The sequence below is a fragment of the Crinia signifera genome, chromosome 6, assembly GCF_055691185.1.
Source record: "Crinia signifera chromosome 6, ASM5569118v1, whole genome shotgun sequence".
Lineage (NCBI taxonomy): Eukaryota > Metazoa > Chordata > Amphibia > Anura > Myobatrachidae > Crinia > Crinia signifera.
The window spans coordinates 31756683-31776807 of NC_139222.1; positions in this window are offsets into that span (position 1 = coordinate 31756683).

Below are 20125 nucleotides of genomic sequence, written 5' to 3' on the forward strand. Positions count from 1 at the left end.
TCTGCGCATGTGCGAACACCTCGCACGTCCGAACACGGCTTGAATTCCTTGCAAAAACGATCGTACGGACCCATCCGAGCAGGGGGTGGAGAGGGGCGTGAAGAGCTGTTTGGGCTCATTACCATATGCATACGCCCTGTGTTTCATGGGCGTTCCCATGAAAACGCTGGGCGTACGTATGGTAATCCGTCCGTGTGGGGGCAGACAGCTGACATAGCCGGATGCCAGCTGCCCGCCCATATCCCTGCATTCACACGGAGAAATGTCCGAGTGGTCGGGAGCACTCAGAGCTGCCTGACCGCTCGGTCCATCATTCAATGGTCGGCGACCATCAGAGAATGGGGGGCGGTTCCCACAGGCCAGAGAGGGAGTGTTCTCATGATATATCCCCTGCGATCCGTTCGCTCTGAGTCTTACCACATTCGGACGGTGTGGGCGATCTGTATGGTAGGCGGGGCTAAGAACACTGGGTGGCCGTCCGAAATACGCATCCGACCGAGTCAACTAGAATAAGGGCCACAGTGTATTTGTTCATGTATACAGAAGCGATCGTCTGTTCTTTGTTTTCCAGCTCACATTCAGTAAGGCCTATTGTGCCTTACTTCATTTTCCTCATTGTGGCTACATTGCAGATGTTTCTTTTTCCAATATAACCTGTATAATTACTCGCTGTTTCCTAGTCTGTTACCACTGACAGATATTCTAGTAGTATTTCCTAATACCGCTGCTGCATTTAGCGTTCCAGATGAAAACGTGAAGTTTCAGCTCCATCTCCACTAAATAAATGCTAAGATTCTGGCCCTGCTAATCTTACATATATGAGCACCGGTGGTATATGAATTGCTTCATGCAAATAAGGCCAGTTACCAAATCATTTAAAAAATAAATGAATTTAGTGATTGCGATGCTCTGATTTTAATTTTAGACCTTAGGGCTTTTCTCAGGTGCATTAGACCCCCCCAATCCTTAATCCAGCTCTGTCTGATTGGTTAATTTGCCGATACTGTTGCCAAAATCACACTTTAGCCTAGAGTTTCCCAAAATATTCCTTACAGTCCAAGATTTAACCCCTTCACGACATTTGACGTATATATACGTCATGGCCGGGAAGTACTTCCCGACACATGACGTATATATACGTCATGACTTTAAACTGTCACTGCGTCTCGAGACGCAGTGACAGAGGGACGATGTCTGCTGTCCCTGACAGCAGACATGTCCTTCATGCCCAGGGGGGGCTGCGATGTCGCCCCCCCGTCGGCGATCGCTGTGATTGGCTGTTCAGTGTGAACAGCCATTCACAGCGTTTTCCTGTGTTACCAGCGAATCAGACGCTTGGTAACACAGGTGTCAATCACCGCCGGGCGTCAGGGGGCATGAGGGGGTCATCGGTGACGATGACACCTCACCCCACCCTCACCCCACCTGCCCCCAAGGCTGTGATTGGTCCGTGGGACCCACGGACCAATCACAGCCAAGGCGCGACATTTAAACTAACGGTGACTGCGCTGCAGACGCCATTCCGGTCTGGAATAGCGTGCAGAACGGTCACCGTGCCTGTCTTCCGTGAATACCGACCTGATCCTTGCTAATACTTACCTGATCCTTGCAAATACCTTACCTGATCACCTGCTCACTGCTTGTAGCGTGCTGGACGCTTCCTGGATCTGACTTCCTGAGACTTCCTGCTGCTGCTGCAGTGTGATAGAGAGATAGAGAGATAGAGAGAGAGATAGAGAGAGATAGAGAGATAGTGACAGAGAGAGCTATATTTTGTGTCTGCTACCCCCCCTTTTTGGGGGTGCAGGGGTTTTTTATATATAAATAACTGTCGCTGCTGCTGCAGTGTCATAGTGATAGATAGTGAGAGATAGTGATAGATAGTAATAGATAGTGAGAGATAGAGAGATTTGTGTCTGCTACCCCCCTTTTTTGGGGGTGCAGGTTTTTTTTTTATATATATATAACTGTCAGTGCTGCTGCTGCAGTGTCATAGTGATAGATAGTGATAGATAGTGAGAGATAGAGAGATAGAGAGAGATAGTGACAGAGAGTGTATATTTTGTGTCTGCTACCCCCCCTTTTTGGGGGTGCAGTTTTTTTTTTATACATATAACTGTCAGTGCTGCTGCTGCAGTGTGATAGATAGTGATAGATAGTGATAGATAGTGAGAGATAGAGAGAGATAGTGACAGAGAGTGATAGAGAGTGTATATTTTGTGTCTGCTACCCCCGCCTTTTGTGCTGATCACTATATCTGAGGTGATCAGCAACTTTTTGGGGGTGCAGAGGTTTTTTTTTTTATATATACCTGTCAGTTGCTGCCAGTTGCACCAAAGGTTGTGCACCTGCTGCCCCTCACTGGTAATCAGTGTCGCATCACTGATCACCTTTTTTTTTTTTTTGTGGGTGCTGTGTGGTCTTTTTTTAATTTTTTTTTTACACACACTGTGATTTTGTGGGTGTCCTGTGGCCACTGTGCGCTGATCAGTGACGTACATCACTGATCAGCTTTTTCGGCACAGGGTTGATCTATTTTTTTTTTTTTTGATCAAATTCCTGTTGCCTTTGAGCGCTGTTCAGTGACAGACGTTACTGACCAACATCTGTGCTCAATTTTTGGTGCAGGACCTTTTTTTTTTTTTTTTAACCCCTTCATTTTTTTTTTTTTTAACCCCTTCAATTTTTTTTTTTTTTTAACCCCTTCATTTTTTTTTTTTTGTATAAAGTATTTTTTTTGTTCTGCACTACATACACACAACACACTACATACCCCCCGGGTTGAAATAAAGTTTGTACCCCCCCCTACACTATACACGTGTTGAAACATTTCACTACCAGTAACACAAAAATAAAAATGGCATCCCAAATGTCCTCCCAAATGTCCTCCCAAATGTCATCCCAGTCATCCAGAAGAATGTATTCAGTGGAGGAGGCATATGCCATGCTTGCCTCTGATTCTGACACAGCCAGTGAGGCAAGCGGGGAATTTGAAGGATTCGTCTTAAGCTCCTCTTCCTCCTCTGGTGATGAGGGACCCCCTCAAAGACGCCCCCGTAGAGCAGCTGAGACCCCCCCCCCAATAATTGATCTCGTATGGACCCCACCACCAGACAATTTTGAGCCCCAGGTTCCTGAGTTTTTGGCCATGCCAGGAATCCAATTTGATTCCACAGGTCTCAGAGAAATTGACTTTTTCAAATTATTTTTCTCTGATGATTTTATAAATTTAATGGTGGACCAAACTAATTTATATGCCCAGCAGTTTATTGCTCAAAACCCCACGTCATCATTTGCTAGGTGGACCCCTGTAGATGCAGTAGAGATGATGACGTTTTGGGGTCTGGTGTTTCATATGGGCATAGTAAAAAAGCCACAAATTAGGCAATATTGGAGTACAGATGTTCTGTACAGCACCCCATTTTACCGTATGGCCATGACTCGGACTCGTTTTGAGGCAATCCATAAATTTATACATTACACCGATAATGCACAGTGCCCACCCAGAGATGATCCCACCTTTGACCGGCTATTCAAAGTCAGGCCGGTCATTGATCATTTCAGTGCCAAATTTGCAGAGCTATACATCCCTGAAAAATGTATTTGTATTGACGAGTCCCTTATACATTTTAAAGGAAGGGTTAAATTCCGCCAGTACCTTCCCAGTAAGAGGGCAAGGTATGGCATAAAAATGTATAAGCTGTGTGAAAGCACCACAGGGTACACCCACAAGTTTAGGGTATATGAAGGGAAGGATTCAAGAATTGAACCGCCAGAATGCCCCCCCTCCCTCGTAGGTGTTAGTGGCAAAATTGTCTGGGATTTAATGCACCCCTTCCTGGATAAGGGTTATCACCTCTATGTGGATAACTTTTACACCAGCATCCCCCTGTTTAAGGCCCTTGGTTCAAGAGGTACAGCAGCTTGCGGTACTGTGCGCAAGAACCAAAGAGGCCTCCCCAAAACGCACATTGCCCAAGTAATGAGAAGGGGTGAAAGCAGGGGAATATGCACCGAAAATATGTTGTTGGTCAAATATAAGGACAAGAGGGATGTCCTTATACTGACAACAATTCATGGAGACAGTACCACCTCCATCCCTGTACGAGGTACCAGTACCCACACCTCAAAACCAAATTGTATCCTAGATTACAATAAGTACATGGGCGGAGTGGATCTTTCAGATCAGGTACTGAAGCCGTACAGTGCCCTGCGGAAAACAAATATCTGGTACAAGAAGGTGGCCGTGTATATCATCCAGATGGCACTGTATAACGCTTACGTGCTATTCCGTTCTACCGGCCAGAGGGGGACATTTATGCACTTTCAAGAGGAAGTCATAAAGGGCCTAATATTTGGGAACCAGCAGGCAGAGGGCCCCAGTACTTCTAGTACTGGGCCCCGTATTGTACCAGGGCAGCATTTTCCCAACGAAATCCCCTCCACTGCAAGAAAGGGCAGGACACAAAAAAGGTGCAAAGTTTGCTATAAAAAGGGAATAAGAAAGGAAACTATTTTCCACTGTGAAACTTGCCCCGACAAACCCGGCCTATGTATAAAGGAGTGTTTCAAAATATACCACACATCGATGGATTATTAGGTTCATCATTTCACCGTGCATCGGGGGTCTTGCTAATGCCACATAGCACCCACCATTCATTCCACCAGAATCTGAGCTGCAAAATCCAAAAATCACTCCTTCCCTTCTGAGTCCTGCCATGCACCCAACTGGTATTTTTTGGTCACATGTGAGGCATTGCCGTACTCTGGAGAAATGGGGGCACAGATTTTGGGGTGCTTTGTCTCCTTCATTCCTTGTGAAAATGAAAAATTTTGAGCCAGAAGTACATTTTTGTGTAAAAAAATGTAATTTTTCATTTTCACAGCCCAGTTGTACCAAAATTGGTGAAACCCCTGGGGGTTTGAAATGTACACTATACCCCTAGATGAATTCCCTGAGGGGTGTAGTTTGCAAAATGGGGTGACTTGTGGGGGGGTTCCACTGTATTGGTAATGCAACATAGCACCCACCATTCATTCCACCAAAATCTGTGCTGCCAAATCCAAAAATCACTCCTTCCCTTCTGAGTCCTGCCATGCGCCCAACTGGTATTTTTTGGTCACATGTGAGGCATTGCCGTACTCGGGAGAAATTGGGGCACATATTTTGGGGTGCTTTGTCTCCTTCATTCCTTGTGAAAATGAAAAATTTTGAGCCAGAACTGCATTTTTGTGTAAAAAAAATGTAATTTTTCATTTTCACAGCCCAGTTGTACCAAAATTGGTGAAACCCCTGGGGGTTTGAAATGTACACTATACCCCTAGATGAATTCCCTGAGGGGTGTAGTTTGCAAAATGGGGTGACTTGTGGGGGGGTTCCACTGTATTGGTAATGCAACATAGCACCCACCATTCATTCCACCAAAATCTGTGCTGCCAAATCCAAAAATCACTCCTTCCCTTCTGAGTCCTGCCATGCGCCCAACTGGTATTTTTTGGTCACATGTGAGGCATTGCCGTACTCGGGAGAAATTGGGGCACATATTTTGGGGTGCTTTGTCTCCTTCATTCCTTGTGAAAATGAAAAATTTTGAGCCAGAACTGCATTTTTGTGTAAAAAAAATGTAATTTTTCATTTTCACAGCCCAGTTGTACCAAAATTGGTGAAACCCCTGGGGGTTTGAAATGTACACTATACCCCTAGATGAATTCCCTGAGGGGTGTAGTTTGCAAAATGGGGTGACTTGTGGGGGGGTTCCACTGTATTGGTAATGCAACATAGCACCCACCATTCATTCCACCAAAATCTGTGCTGCCAAATCCAAAAATCACTCCTTCCCTTCTGAGTCCTGCCATGCACCCAACTGGTATTTTTTGGTCACATGTGAGGCATTGCCGTACTCGGGAGAAATTGGGGCACAGATTTTGGGGTGCTTTTTCTCCTTCATACCTTCTGAAAATGAAAAATTTTGAGCCAGAACTGCATTTTTGTGTAAAAAAATGTAATTTTTCATTTTCACTGCCCACTTGTATCAAAATTGGTGAAACCCCTGGGGGTTTGAAATGTACACTATACCCCTAGATGAATTCCCTGAGGGGTGTACTTTGCAAAATGGGGTGACTTGTGGGGGGGTTCCACTGTATTGGTGCTTGGGGGGTCTTGCTAATGCGACATAGCACCCACCAAAATTCCACCAGAATCTGAGCTGCAAAATCCAAAAATCACTCCTTCCCTTCTGAGTCCTGCCATGCACCCAACTGGTATTTTTTGGTCACATGTGAGGCATTGCCGTCCTCGGGAGAAATTGGGGCACAGATTTTGGGGTGCTTTGTCTCCTTCATTCCTTGTGAAAATGAAAAATCTTGAGCCAGAAGTGCATGTTTGTGTAAAAAAATGTAATTTTTCATTTTCACAGCCCAGTTGTACCAAAATTGGTGAAACCCCTGGGGGTTTGAAATGTACACTATACCCCTAGATGAATTCCCTGAGGGGTGTACTTTGCTAAATGGGGTGACTTGTGGGGGGGTTCCACTGTATTGGTGCAACATAGCACCCACCATTCATTCCACCAAAATCTGTGCTGCAAAATCCAAAAATCACTCCTTCCCTTCTGAGTCCTGCCATGCACCCAACTGGTATTTTTTGGTCACATGTGAGGCATTGCCGTACTCGGGAGAAATTGGGGCACAGATTTTGGGGTGCTTTTTCTCCTTCATACCTTCTGAAAATGAAAAATTTTGAGCCAGAACTGCATTTTTGTGTAAAAAAATGTAATTTTTCATTTTCACTGCCCACTTGTATCAAAATTGGTGAAACCCCTGGGGGTTTGAAATGTACACTATACCCCTAGATGAATTCCCTGAGGGGTGTACTTTGCAAAATGGGGTGACTTGTGGGGGGGTTCCACTGTATTGGTGCTTGGGGGGTCTTGCTAATGCGACATAGCACCCACCATTCATTCCACCAAAATCTGTGCTGCAAAATCCAAAAAACACTCCTTCCCTTCTGAGTCCTGCCATGCACCCAACTGGTATTTTTTGGTCACATGTGAGGCATTGCCGTACTCGGGAGAAATTGGGGCACAGATTTTGGGGTGCTTTTTCTCCTTCATACCTTCTGAAAATGAAAAATTTTGAGCCAGAACTGCATTTTTGTGTAAAAAAATGTAATTTTTCATTTTCACAGCCCATTTGTACCAAAATTGGTGAAACCCCTGGGGGTTTGAAATGTACACTATACCCCTAGATGAATTCCCTGAGGGGTGTACTTTGCAAAATGGGGTGACTTGTGGGGGGGTTCCACTGTATTGGTGCTTGGGGGGTCTTGCTAATGCGACATAGCACCCACCAAAATTCCACCAGAATCTGAGCTGCAAAATCCAAAAATCACTCCTTCCCTTCTGAGTCCTGCCATGCGCCCAACTGGTATTTTTTGGTCACATGTGAGGCATTGCCATACTCGGGAGAAATTGGGGCACAGACTTTGGGGTGCTTTGTCTCCTTCATTCCTTGTGAAAATGAAAAATCTTGAGCCAGAAGTGCATGTTTGTGTAAAAAAATGTAATTTTTCATTTTCACAGCCCAGTTGTACCAAAATTGGTGAAACCCCTGGGGGTTTGAAATGTACACTATACCCCTAGATGAATTCCCTGAGGGGTGTACTTTGCTAAATGGGGTGACTTGTGGGGGGGTTCCACTGTATTGGTGCAACATAGCACCCACCATTCATTCCACCAAAATCTGTGCTGCAAAATCCAAAAAACACTCCTTCCCTTCTGAGTCCTGCCATGCACCCAACTGGTATTTTTTGGTCACATGTGAGGCATTGCCGTACTCGGGAGAAATTGGGGCACAGATTTTGGGGTGCTTTTTCTTTTTCATACCTTGTGAAAATGAAAAATTTTGAGCCAGAACTGCATGTTTGTGTAAAAAAATGTAATTTTCCATTTTCACATCCCAGTTGTACCAAAATTGGTGAAACCCCTGGGGGTTTGAAATGTACACTCTACCCCTAGATGAATTCCCTGAGGGGTGTAGATTGCAAAATGGGGTGACTTGTGGGGGAGGTTCCTAACTTTTAGCACTTATGGTGCCTAGAAACCTACATGGTGCCTAAAAAAAAATCTCATAAAAAGGAGGCTCCAAAATCAAGTAGGTGCTCCTTCTATTATGAAGCCTGTGGTTTGGTCAAAGTGCACACTAGGGCCACATATAGGATATTTTTGAAAACAAAAGAATTGGGGGAATCAATTTTTAGTCACATTTCTCTAGTAAAATCTACTGTATTCGTTAGAAAAATGTATTAAAATTGAAACTCTGCAAAAAAAAAAGAAATTTTGAAATTTCACCTACACTTTGTTTTAATTCCTGTGAAACACCTAAAGGGTTAACAAACTTCCAAAATGCTGTTTTGAATACTGTGAGGGGTGCAGTTTTTGAAATGGCATCATTTATGGGGGTGTCTCACATACAAGTCCCTCAAAGTCACATCAGAACTGAACTGATCCCTAAAAAAATCAGTGTTTGAAATTTTCTTGAAAATTTGAGAATTTGCTATTCATATTGTAAGCCTCCTAGTGTCCAAAAAAATTAAAAGGAAGTTGAAATAATGATGGAAACATAAAGTAGACATATGGTCTATGTTAGTTATTAACTATTTTGAGTGGTATGATTATTTGTCTCACAAGCAGAAAATTTAACATTTTGCAAATTGCTAAATTTTCCATTTTTTCACGATATTTTGGTATTTTTCACAAAAAAACACAGACTGTATCGACCCAAATTTACCACTAACTTGAAGTACAATGTGTCACGAGAAAACAATCTCAAAATCACTGGGATAAGTAAAAGCAAAAAAAAGTTATCCCCACTTAAGTGAGACATGTCAGATTTGAAAAAAAGGGCTCTGTCATGAAGGCACAAACTGGCTCTGTCATGAAGGGGTTAAGGATAGCCATGCTTGAGTCCAGGTGTTTAAATCAAAATGAGTAACGTAGTTAAGTCATCTGTGCTCTCACGTGGACATACTTAAAACCTGGCCAGTAATTATGGAGTTTGGGATATTCTGCCTTAGCCTATAACACTGTTATTCTGTAGCTCGTGTGGTGTTAATTCCATGATGTATCGCAAGACCTGTGACACAATGTAATGTAATATTTTGGAGCTCTATAAATCATGATAAAATGATTATGTTACACTGCATCAGCTAATGTTAGCCCACATTTATTTATACACACGTAAAACAATAATAAACAAATCTAAAATAATGACAGAGACCTATTGGTGAGGAAAATCGTCAGGGTTACTAATTACTAGCTGATGTACCCGGCCATACCCAAGTTTAAATGTTAAATGATCAAGTTATTAAGTTATCAATAGGTTCGGTGTAATTGTCAACATAATAATAATTAGCAGCTCTTCCAACACACCCATGAGGTGGCTGCTCAATGTCATTTTTTGTGGGGTGTCGCCATTAGCCCTAATCCCCAGCTTGTTACCGTCAATTCCCTCTAGTTTCTAGAGTAGAAAAATGATTGCAGAAACTGGAGGGATCAGGAACAAGTCTTTAACAATCATTTGATTGTTTGCAGAAAAAATATATAAAAAAAGAAAAGGGTTAAAAGAAAAGGAGTAAAAATGTATTAATAATAGTAAATAGGAACTTACCGTTTTAGACCTTTGATCTTACATTTTGGTGGTTCTGATTCGCTGGGGAGCCATCAAGTGAGGTGGGAGAGAAGGTCCAGGCTGAAGAGTCCCTCGCGGCACAGAGGGCAGGTGTTGTTGACCTTCAGCCGTTCTGTAAGACAGGGAACATGGAAGGTGTGGCGACAGTGTGATAAAGCCATTTCCGTACCTACCTCAATGTTAGAGATGCAGATGGTGCAGTTCTCTGGTTCCTCTCCTTACGCAATGGTGTGCCTGCAGAAGGTGGGGAGACGGGGCTTGAAGAACTGCATAATTATTTCCAGCAGGAGGCGATCTGATCTCACTGCCTCTGCCTGATGGTCACTGGCACTGGGCTCATGTCCTTCTCTTCCTCTCCTTCCAAATCTTCCTCTTCCCGATGATGGTCCAGATCTTCTTCCTTATCGACTCCCATCGAATGGTCTTTGGCGTCCTGACCTCAGCCAAGGCTCTCTGATGTTCTGGCTGGGTCCATCTAAAATGATATTTCATATATTGTAGATATAACAAAAAGCCATATGTGACATGTGAAGATCGGATATTGCTGGTGTACAATAAGAGTTCCAGCAATAACATAATTATATATTAAATTACCATACAACTGAAATACAGAGCTGCAGCAGTATGCGTGTACGGATGCAGGCCCAATGTTTAGCGCTTCCTGATCTGTAACTAACAGCATGGGAGGTGCCAGCCCGCAACACAGGGACACTGGCCAACCACCACTACTATAATCCCTCCCACTACAAAGGACAGGTGCCCATACAGTAGTAAGATTTATCTTCAGATCTGGTTGGGACAAAAACATGGTTATGGATGAGTGACAGTTTGTCGGTTTTCCAGCATTTCCAAGCAAATGGTCAGCTGTCATTTGCTCTCATCCATAACCATGTTTTTGTTCCAACCAGCCAGATCTGAAGATAAATCTGCATGTGTATGGCCACTAAAAGATTTAATTTACTGAACAAACTTTTTACTGACCTTCGTTTCCAATTAGCCTAGAGTTTCCCAAAATATTCCTTACAGTCCAAGATTTAAGGATAGCCATGCTTGAGTCCAGGCGTTTAAATCAAAATGAGTAACATAGTTAAGTCATCTGTACTCTCACATGGACATCCTTAAAACCTGGCCAGTAATTATGGAGTTTGGGAAATTCTGCCTTAGCCTATAACACTGTTTTTCTGTAGCTCGTGTGGTGTTAATTCCATGATGTATCGCAAGACCTGTGACACAATGTAATGTAATATTTTGGAGCTCTATAAATCATGATAAAATGATTATATTACACTGCATCAGCTAATGTTAGCCCACATTTATTTATACACACGTAAAACAATAATAAACAAATCTAAAATAATGACAGAGACCTATTGGCGAGGAAAACCGTCAGGGTTACTAATTACTAGCTGATGTACCCGGCCATACCCAAGTTTAAATGTTAAATGATCAAGTTATTAAGTTATCAATAGGTTCGGTGTAACTGTCAACATAATAATAATTAGCAGCTCTTCCAACACACCCATGAGGTGGCTGCTCAATGTCGTTTTTTTGTGGGGTGTCGCCATTAGCCCTAATCCCCAGCTTGTTACCGTCAATTCCCTCTAGTTTCTAGAGTAGAAAAATGATTGCAGAAACTGGAGGGATCAGGAACAAGTCTTTAACAATCATTTGATTGTTTGCAGAAAAAAATATAGAAAAAAAGAAAAGGATTAAAAGAAAAGGAGCAAAAATGTATTAATAATAGTAAATAGGAACTTACCGCTTCAGACCTTTGCTCTTACATTTTGGTGGTTCTGATTCACTGGGGAGCCATCAGGTGAGGTGGGAGAGAACGTCCAGGCTGAAGAGTCACTCGCGGCACAGAGAGCAGGTGTTGTTGACCTTCAGCCATTCTGTAAGACAGGGAGCATGGAAGGTGTGGCGACAGTGTGATAATGCCATTTCCGTACCTACCTCAATGTTAGAGATGCAGATGGTGCAGTTCTCTGGTTCCTCTCCTTACGCAATGGTGTGCCTGCAGAAGGTGGGGAGACGGGGCTTGAAGAACTGCATAATTATTTCCAGCAGGAGGCGATCTGATCTCACTGCCTCTGCCTGATGGTCAGTGGCACTGGGCTCATGTCCTCCTCTTCCTCTTCCCGATGATGGTCCAGATCTTCTTCCTGATCGACTCCCATCGGATGGTCTGCGGCGTCCTGACCTCAGCCAAGGCTCTCGGATGTTTTGGCTGGGTCCATCTAAAATGATATTTCATATATTGTAGATATAACAAATAGCCATATGTGACATGTGAAGATCGGATATTGCTGGTGTACAATAAGAGATCCAGCAATAACATGATTGTATATATTACATTACCATACAACTGAAATACAGAGCTGCAGCAGTATGCGTGTACGGATGCAGGCCCCAATGTTTAGCGCTTCCTGATCTGTAACTAACAGCATGGGAGGTGCCAGCCAGGAACACAGGGACACTGGCCAACCACCACTACTATAATCCCTCCCACTACAAAGGAAACATTTAATTTACTGAACAAACTTTTTACTGACATTCGTTTCCAATTAGCTGGGACAACTCTCGATGGCTCATTGTAGCTGGAGTAAGAGAAAAAAGAAAAAAAAGGGAAAGAGAAAGAAAAAGCACAGATGTAATTGTGCGCTGAGCTCCACTCACTGGTCACTCACTACAGAGTCACTGGCAGCGATTATTAGCCTGAAAATGTCTCTTACCTGAGAGGTGGTTTTTTTCCCTGCGTCCTCATCCACTTCTGCCCAGGAAATGCCAATGCTGAGGCTGCGTCATTCAAATGTGGCATGTGGGCGGCAGTTGGTGATGGCCGTGCGGCACATCACATCTACATTATATTCCACATCATCCTCTTCCAGGACAGGGGAAATTACCAAAAACAGACACTCAAACACATGTAAATGTGTAACACTAGCTTCTGGGTTAGCAGCCGCTGTCCCGGGCAGTCTCCTGCTGTTAGCAGGTCCGGGACAGACGGCGAAGGTATTGTGGAGAACGGGCGCCGGGGACGTTACCAAGCAACTCCCCGAACTTTCGCCCTCACTTTCACTGTGGCTGGGCGTCGGGGCGTTGCTCGGCAACGCTCCCGAACTTCCTCCCAACGAGCGTCCCCTGGTGCGGCTGACGTCAGCAGCCGCCGGGGCGCAAACTTTTGAATAAATAGCCGGCGTCTGCTAGGCACAGACGCCGGTTATAGCTTGGTGGACCCTGCGCAGCAATCCCTTGGCGTTCCTTGTTCCTCCTGAGCCGTGCAGTCTTTGTTCCTGCATCCTGCCCTGCTGCAGGACCTTCTTGCCTAGTATTCTTCCTGTCTCCTAGTTTCCCTATTACCAACCTGGGTACCTGCATTGTGGAGCTTGTCCCTTACAGCGCAGGGGAGTACAGTTGAGGTTTATAATTATTGTTACCATCTTCTGAGCATTGTTGCTATTGATACTATTTCATATCATCTTCTGAGCATTGTTGCCATTGTGTATAGTTACCACCGTCACGCATTGTTAAGTACTGCTATAGATTAGCTTGTCGCATTACCTGTGGGGGCTTTCCTTATCTCTCTTTGTAGCCACCCCCTTGGGGCTCCGGGGGCCCCTTGCCTCATGTGGGCTTTAGGTAGTTTGTCCCCTTGTTCTCTCCTAGCCTTGGTGGGCACGTTGTCACTCTTAAGACCAGGTGGCATCGGGGTTGGAGCTAGACTAACTGGCTCCTTCGAACGCGGCTATTATTGGCGAAGCCTAGTTCTGCACGCGTCCGCCAACCCTAGTCTGAGGCAATGGAGTTAGGGCAGACGAGGTTGCCTCCGGATCCTAACATTCTGCGCATTAAAGTAGCGACCCAGTATCTGTAATACACCATGAGACAGATTTATTTAGCCTGATGAAGTTGCACCAGCCAATCAGCCCCTAACTGTCAATGTTAAACCTATCCTGTTAGGAGCTGATTGGTTGGTGCATTATCACTTTCAACTTTATCATGTCACCAGGCTTAATACATATGGCCCAGTGGGAGGTGATTTGCTGATGAAATAAAAATGTAAAGAAAAATACAGTATTTCTGATTATTTGATGCTGAGCATCTCAGAGTGTCTCAGTTGTGCCGGGTGACTTGTGCTGTGTGTCGCATTAAAGCTACAATTGTTATATGAGGACGCACCTGTATGTATGTAGGTAGATATGTCTATATTATATTGTCATATTTCTATGAACACAGCGGATGACTATACAGAGAACAGGGACGTATAGGTGCAAAATACCATGGTCTGACAACAGTGCCCTGCCATGCCCCCAGTGTGACTGTAACCACCAGCTCAATGTCATTGCTGTGAGCATCTTCACAAGAAGGACCTGCTTTCATTTGGCAAATGTGGTAATTGTACACAGGTGGTTGTTCCCAGGGCAGGTGTAAGAGAGGAGGAGGCCTGTGTGCAGCCTCCTCTGGCCGCCCCCCACCTTTCTGCTGGGAGTAGTGCAGAGTAGCACTAGAGCGCTCCGACCCCTATCCGGGTATTACACGTGTCATGGATTGACAAGACTCATGTCACACATGGTAGGAGCACTGAGAGCAATAATTGGAGGAGAGCTGCCGGGACTCCGTGCCTTAGATCGGGGTACTATCAATGCCGATATTTATATGATCAAAGAACAATAAGTGAAAAGCGTAGGTTACGTACTTTGTCCGTAACCTGCGTACCCTTTATTCCTAGCTACATGCGAACAAAACGTAGCGCAGCGTAGCGTACCTTTACAGTGTATTGTACACGGATGAATCAACGCATTAATAGGAGATCCCTTCGCAGTACTTTGTCTCTAATCTGCGAATACACTTATCGGACAATGTCCGTAATATACCTTATCGCTAGATGCGAATAATAGACGAGACCACGGTATAAAAGGTGAGGAGATAAATTCTCCGTAAACAGTGTATTTAGTCCCTAAGGGACAAAAGGGGATTACAGAAATAAGAATACACAGGGTAGCACGTGATACACTTATCTAACAATAATTAGTATTTTAAAACACTTACAAAGATGCAGAAACAGATACAATCATAATCCGCCACATTACATAAAACGGGAATACAAATGTTACCGTCAAGGAAATAGCGCAGCGCAGTCCGGTCGGAGCTTGCTATATTCAAGTAGAACTATAGCCCGGGTTGGTGAGGGGATATCAGCAGTGCCAAAGTGACAGAGCCCGCCCAGGGTTGGCTATCTTATAGGGTCAGAAGGGGGAGGTCAAAGGCCATTCCTATTGGTCAGGGCTCGAATGTCCAGTCCTCAGTGATTGGGGCAAAGTATTACACCTGGTTTGCATAGGTGCAGGGGGAGTGAACTTTGGAGTTCTTTGTGTGTTGGCATCGTCGTCAGGGGTCGTAAATAGCAGCAAGAACCGGTTATAACTAGATTCTTTTGTCACACACATTTTAACAGAAATAGTCCTTGGAATATGGATTTTGTCCGTAATTATCGGATCGTATGAATTGCGAATTATTCGCAATGACCGGAATACTGCGCATGGGAAACGGAACGTAACGGTACCAAACATTATACAGACAGAAATATGTAATGCTGATTAAACTATGTGTAGTGCTCTAAACCTTTAATTAACTATATTTTATTTGGTGTAAGTATGGTATTATGAATTTATGTGTAATAGTATGGCTGCGCTTCTGGTCCACTTTGTCACACAGACTCGGGTATGTATACTTTATTTGCGCAACTCTGCGAACCAAAATGGCGGCCATACTATCCTAAAATGGCATGTGTAAAACTCGACATTGACAGTCCACCCTTTGACAGTAAATACAAAACTGTCACAGTACAAAAAAATATTTCCTAAAACACAGAAATTCATAATCCTAACAATAATTTTGGGATCCTTGAATTTTACATAGAAGGGGAGTAAACCATCAAAACCTGCAAAATACCAGGTAAAAAGTGCGGTCTGAAAGGGGCATCGAGTCTCTATATACCTCAAGTAGAAAGGAGTTATTTCTTTTATTGAAGTAAACCAACTGAGTGTACATACGGGCCCTTATTCTGATTTAGTCGGACGGCTGTGTGTTCGGTCGGACGGCCGATGGTTGGTGTTTGCGCATGTGCAGAGGCGTTTCTGCGCATGTGCGAACGTCTCGCACGTCATAACACGGCTTGAAGGATCATACGGACCCATCCAAGCAGGGGGTGGAGAGGGGCGTGAAGGGCTGTTTGGGCTCATTATCATATGCGTACGCCCCGTGTTTCATGGGCGTTCCCATGAAAACGCAGGGTGTACGTATGGTAATCCGGCCGTGACGCACGTGTGGGGTCGGGCAGCTGACATAGTCGGATGTCAACTAGAATAAGGGCCACAGTGTATTTGCTCATGTATACAGTAGCGATCGTCTGTTCTTTGTTTTCCAGCTCACATTCAGTAAGGCCTATTGTGCCTTACTTAATTTTCCACATTGTGGCTACATTGCAGATGTTTCTTTTTCCAATATAACCTGTATAATTACTCGCTGTTTCCTAGTCTGTTACCACTGACAGATATTCTAGTAGTATTTCCTAATACCGCTGCTGCATTTAGTGTTCCAGATGAAAACGTGAAGTTTCAGCTCCATCTCCACTAAATAAATGCTAAGATTCTGGCCCTGCTAATCTCCTATATATTTGGCTACATCTGTCACTCAAAGTGGGTGTCTGTGTCTATAACGCTCTGTTCCTGGACTTTCCTCTTAATGTGTGATTGCCTTCATCTGTGCTGAACACCTTTCTGAGAAATGAACCTGTTTAAAACAGGTGATGGCAATCATACATTAAGGGGAAGTCTAGAAACAGAGCATTGTGTCCTTCCTGGAGAGGGTCATGTTGGGAGGTATGTGATAGAGAACCAGCCCAGTGAGCCCACAGACAGTGCCAGACACCCACTGACTTCCCATGTTGCCCAGCACTGCTACTCCACAGCCACCAGGTGAGCGCCCCCCTCCCGCGATTTGCGGCAAAACCTCCCCCCCCGCGCCCCCCCTCCCGCGATTCGCGCCAAAAACACCCGCTCCCCCGCGACCCCCCCTACCGCGATTCGCTGCAAAAAGAACCCCCCCACCACCCCTCCGGCAATTCGCGGCATAACCACCACCCCGCGACCCCCCCCTCCCGCGAATCGCGGCAAACCCTCCCCCGTGACCCCCCCCCCCCCCGATTCGCGGAAAAAACACCCCCCCCCCCCCGCGACCTCCCTCCCGCGATTCGCGGCAAAAAGAACCCCCCCGCGACCCCCCCTTGCACGATTGGCGGCACCCCCCCTGCGACCCCCCTCCCGCGATTCGCGGCACCCCCACCCCCCCCGCAATTCGCAGCAGCCCCAGGATTAAATGGCACATGCAAAACACTGACATGGCTATGGTCGACAATGAAAAAGGTTGACATGAGTTTTTGAAGATTTATTTTTAATTTTTTTTATTTTTTCATATTCATTGTCATGTGTCGACATGGACACCAATGAAGTGGCACACTTATGTCAACATTTACATGTGTTGACCTTTCTGTGTTGATTTTTTCTTGTGGCGATTCGCGTCACACCCCCCGCAACCCCCCCTCCCGCGATTCGCAGCACCCCCCGTGACCCCCCACCTCCCGCAATTCGCGGCAACCCCCCACCGGAACCCCTGTGAACCCCGCCCTCACGCGATTCGCGGCACCCACCCCCGCGACCCCCCCTCCCGCAATTCGCGGCACCCCCCCCCCGTGATTCGCGGCAGCTCCAGAATTAAATTGCACATGAAAAACACTGACATGGCTATGGTCGACAATGAAAAAGGTTGACATGAGTTTTGAAGTTTTTTTGTCATTTTTTGAATATTTTCATATTCATTCTCATGTGTCGACATGGACACCAAAGAAGTGCCACACTTATATCAACATTTACATGTGTTGACCTTTCTGTGTTGATTTTTTTCTTGTGGCGATTCGCGTCGCAACCCCCCCTCCGGCGATTCGCGGCACCCCCCCGCGACCCCCCCCCTCCCGCAATTCGCGGCAACCCCCCACCGGAACCCCCATGAACCCCGCTCTCCCGCGATTCGCGGCACCCACCCCCCGCAACCCCCCCCTCCCGCAAATCGCGGCACCCCCCGCAATTCACGGCATAACCACCACCCCGCGACCCCCCCTTCCGCGAATCGCGGCAAACCCTCCCCCGTGACCCCCCCCCCCCCGATTCGCGGAAAAAACACCCCCCGCGACCTCCCTCCCGCGATTCGCGGCAAAAAGAACCCCCCCGCGACCCCCCCTTGCACGATTGGCGGCACCCCCCCTGCGACCCCCCTCCCGCGATTCGCGGCACCCCCCCCCCCGCAATTCGCAGCAGCCCCCGCGATTCGCGGCAGCCCCAGGATTAAATGGCACATGCAAAACACTGGCACGGCTATGGTCGACAATGAAAAAGGTTGACATGAGTTTTTGAAGATTTATTTCATTTTTTGAATGTTTTCATATTCATTGTCATGTGTCAACATGGACACCGATGAAGTGGCACACTTATGTCAACATTTACATGTGTTGACATTTCTGTGTTGATTTTTTCTTGTGGCGATTCGCGTCACACCCGCCCGCAACCCCCCTCCCGCGATTCGCGGCACCCCCGTGACCCCCCCTCCCGTGATTCACGGCACACCCCCGCGACCCCCCCCCCCTCCCATGATTCGCCGCAACCCCAGCCCCGTAACCCCCCCTCCCGCGATTCACGGCACCCACCCCCGCGACCCCCCCTCCCGCAATTCGCGGCACCCCCCTGCGATTCGCGGCACCTCCAGAATTAAATTGCACATGGAAAACACTGACATGGCTATGGTCGACAATGAAAAAGGTTGACATGAGTTTTTGAAGTTTTTTTTTTTCATTTTTTGAATGTTTTCATATTCATTCTCATGTGTCGACATGGACACCAATGAAGTGCCACACTTATGTCAACATTTACATGTGTTGACCTTTCTGTGTTGATTTTTTCTTGTGGCGATTTGCGTCACACCCCCCCCCACAACCCCCACTCCCGCAATTCACGGCACACACACACACACCTCCCCCGCGATTCTCGGCACCCCACCCCGTGACCCCCCCCTCCCGTGATTCACGGCACACCCCCGCGACCCCCTCCTCCCATGATTCGCCGCAACCCCCGCCCCGTAACCCCCCTCCCGCGATTCGCGGCACCCACCCCCGCGACCCCCCCTCCCGCAATTCGCGGCACCCCCCCCGCGATTCGCGGCAGCTCCAGAATTAAATTGCACATGGAAAACACTGACATGGCTATGGTCGACAATGAAAAAGGTTGACATGAGTTTTTGAAGTTTTTTTTTTCATTTTTTGAATGTTTTCATATTCATTCTCATGTGTCGACATGGACACCAATGAAGTGCCACACTTATGTCAACATTTACATGTGTTGACCTTTCTGTGTTGATTTTTTCTTGTGGCGATTCGCGTCACACCCCCCCACCCCCCCCCCGCAACCCCCACTCCCGCGATTCACGGCACACCCCCCGCGACCCCCCCTACCATGATTCGCCGCAATCCCCGCCCCCTTAACCCCCCTCCCGCGATTTGCGGCAACCCACCCCGCGACCCCCTCCCGCGATTCTCTGCAATCCCTCCCCTCCCGCGATTCGCAGCATCCACCCCCCCACAACCCCCCCTCCTGCAATTCGCGGCACCCCCCGCGACCCCCCCTCCTGCAATTCGCGGCACCCTCCGCGCCCCCCCCCTCCCGCGATTCGCGGACACCTAAGTTGCAATACAGGGCATCTTTCATACAATTCTAACCATATTTCTCATATACAAACGTTCACAAATTAAGGGGGCGCAGCCCCTTACGACGGCGTGAAGAGCGCCCGTAGGGCGCGATGAATCACCTAGTCTTACATATATGAGCACCGGTGGTATATGAATTGCTTCATGCAAATAAGGCCAGTTACCCAATCATTTAAAAAATAAATGAATTTAGTGATTGCGATGCTCTGATTTTAATTTTAGACCTTAAGGCTTTTCTTAGGTGCATTAGACCCCCCAATCCTTAATCCAGCTCTGTCTGATTGGTTTACATGCCGATACTGTTGCCAACATCACACTTTATCCTAGAGTTTCCCAAAATATGCCTTACAGTCCAAGTTTTAAGGATAGCCATGCTTGAGTCCAGGCGTTTAAATCAAAACGAGTAACGTAGTTAAGTCATCTGTGCTGTCACGTGGACATCCTTAAAACCTGGCCAGTAATTATGGAGTTTGGGATATTCTGCCTTAGCCTATAACACTGTTTTTCTGTAGCTCGTGTGGTGTTAATTCCATGATGTATCGCAAGACCTGTGACACAATGTAATGTAATATTTTGGAGCTCTATAAATCATGATAAAATGATTATGTTACACTGCATCAGCTAATG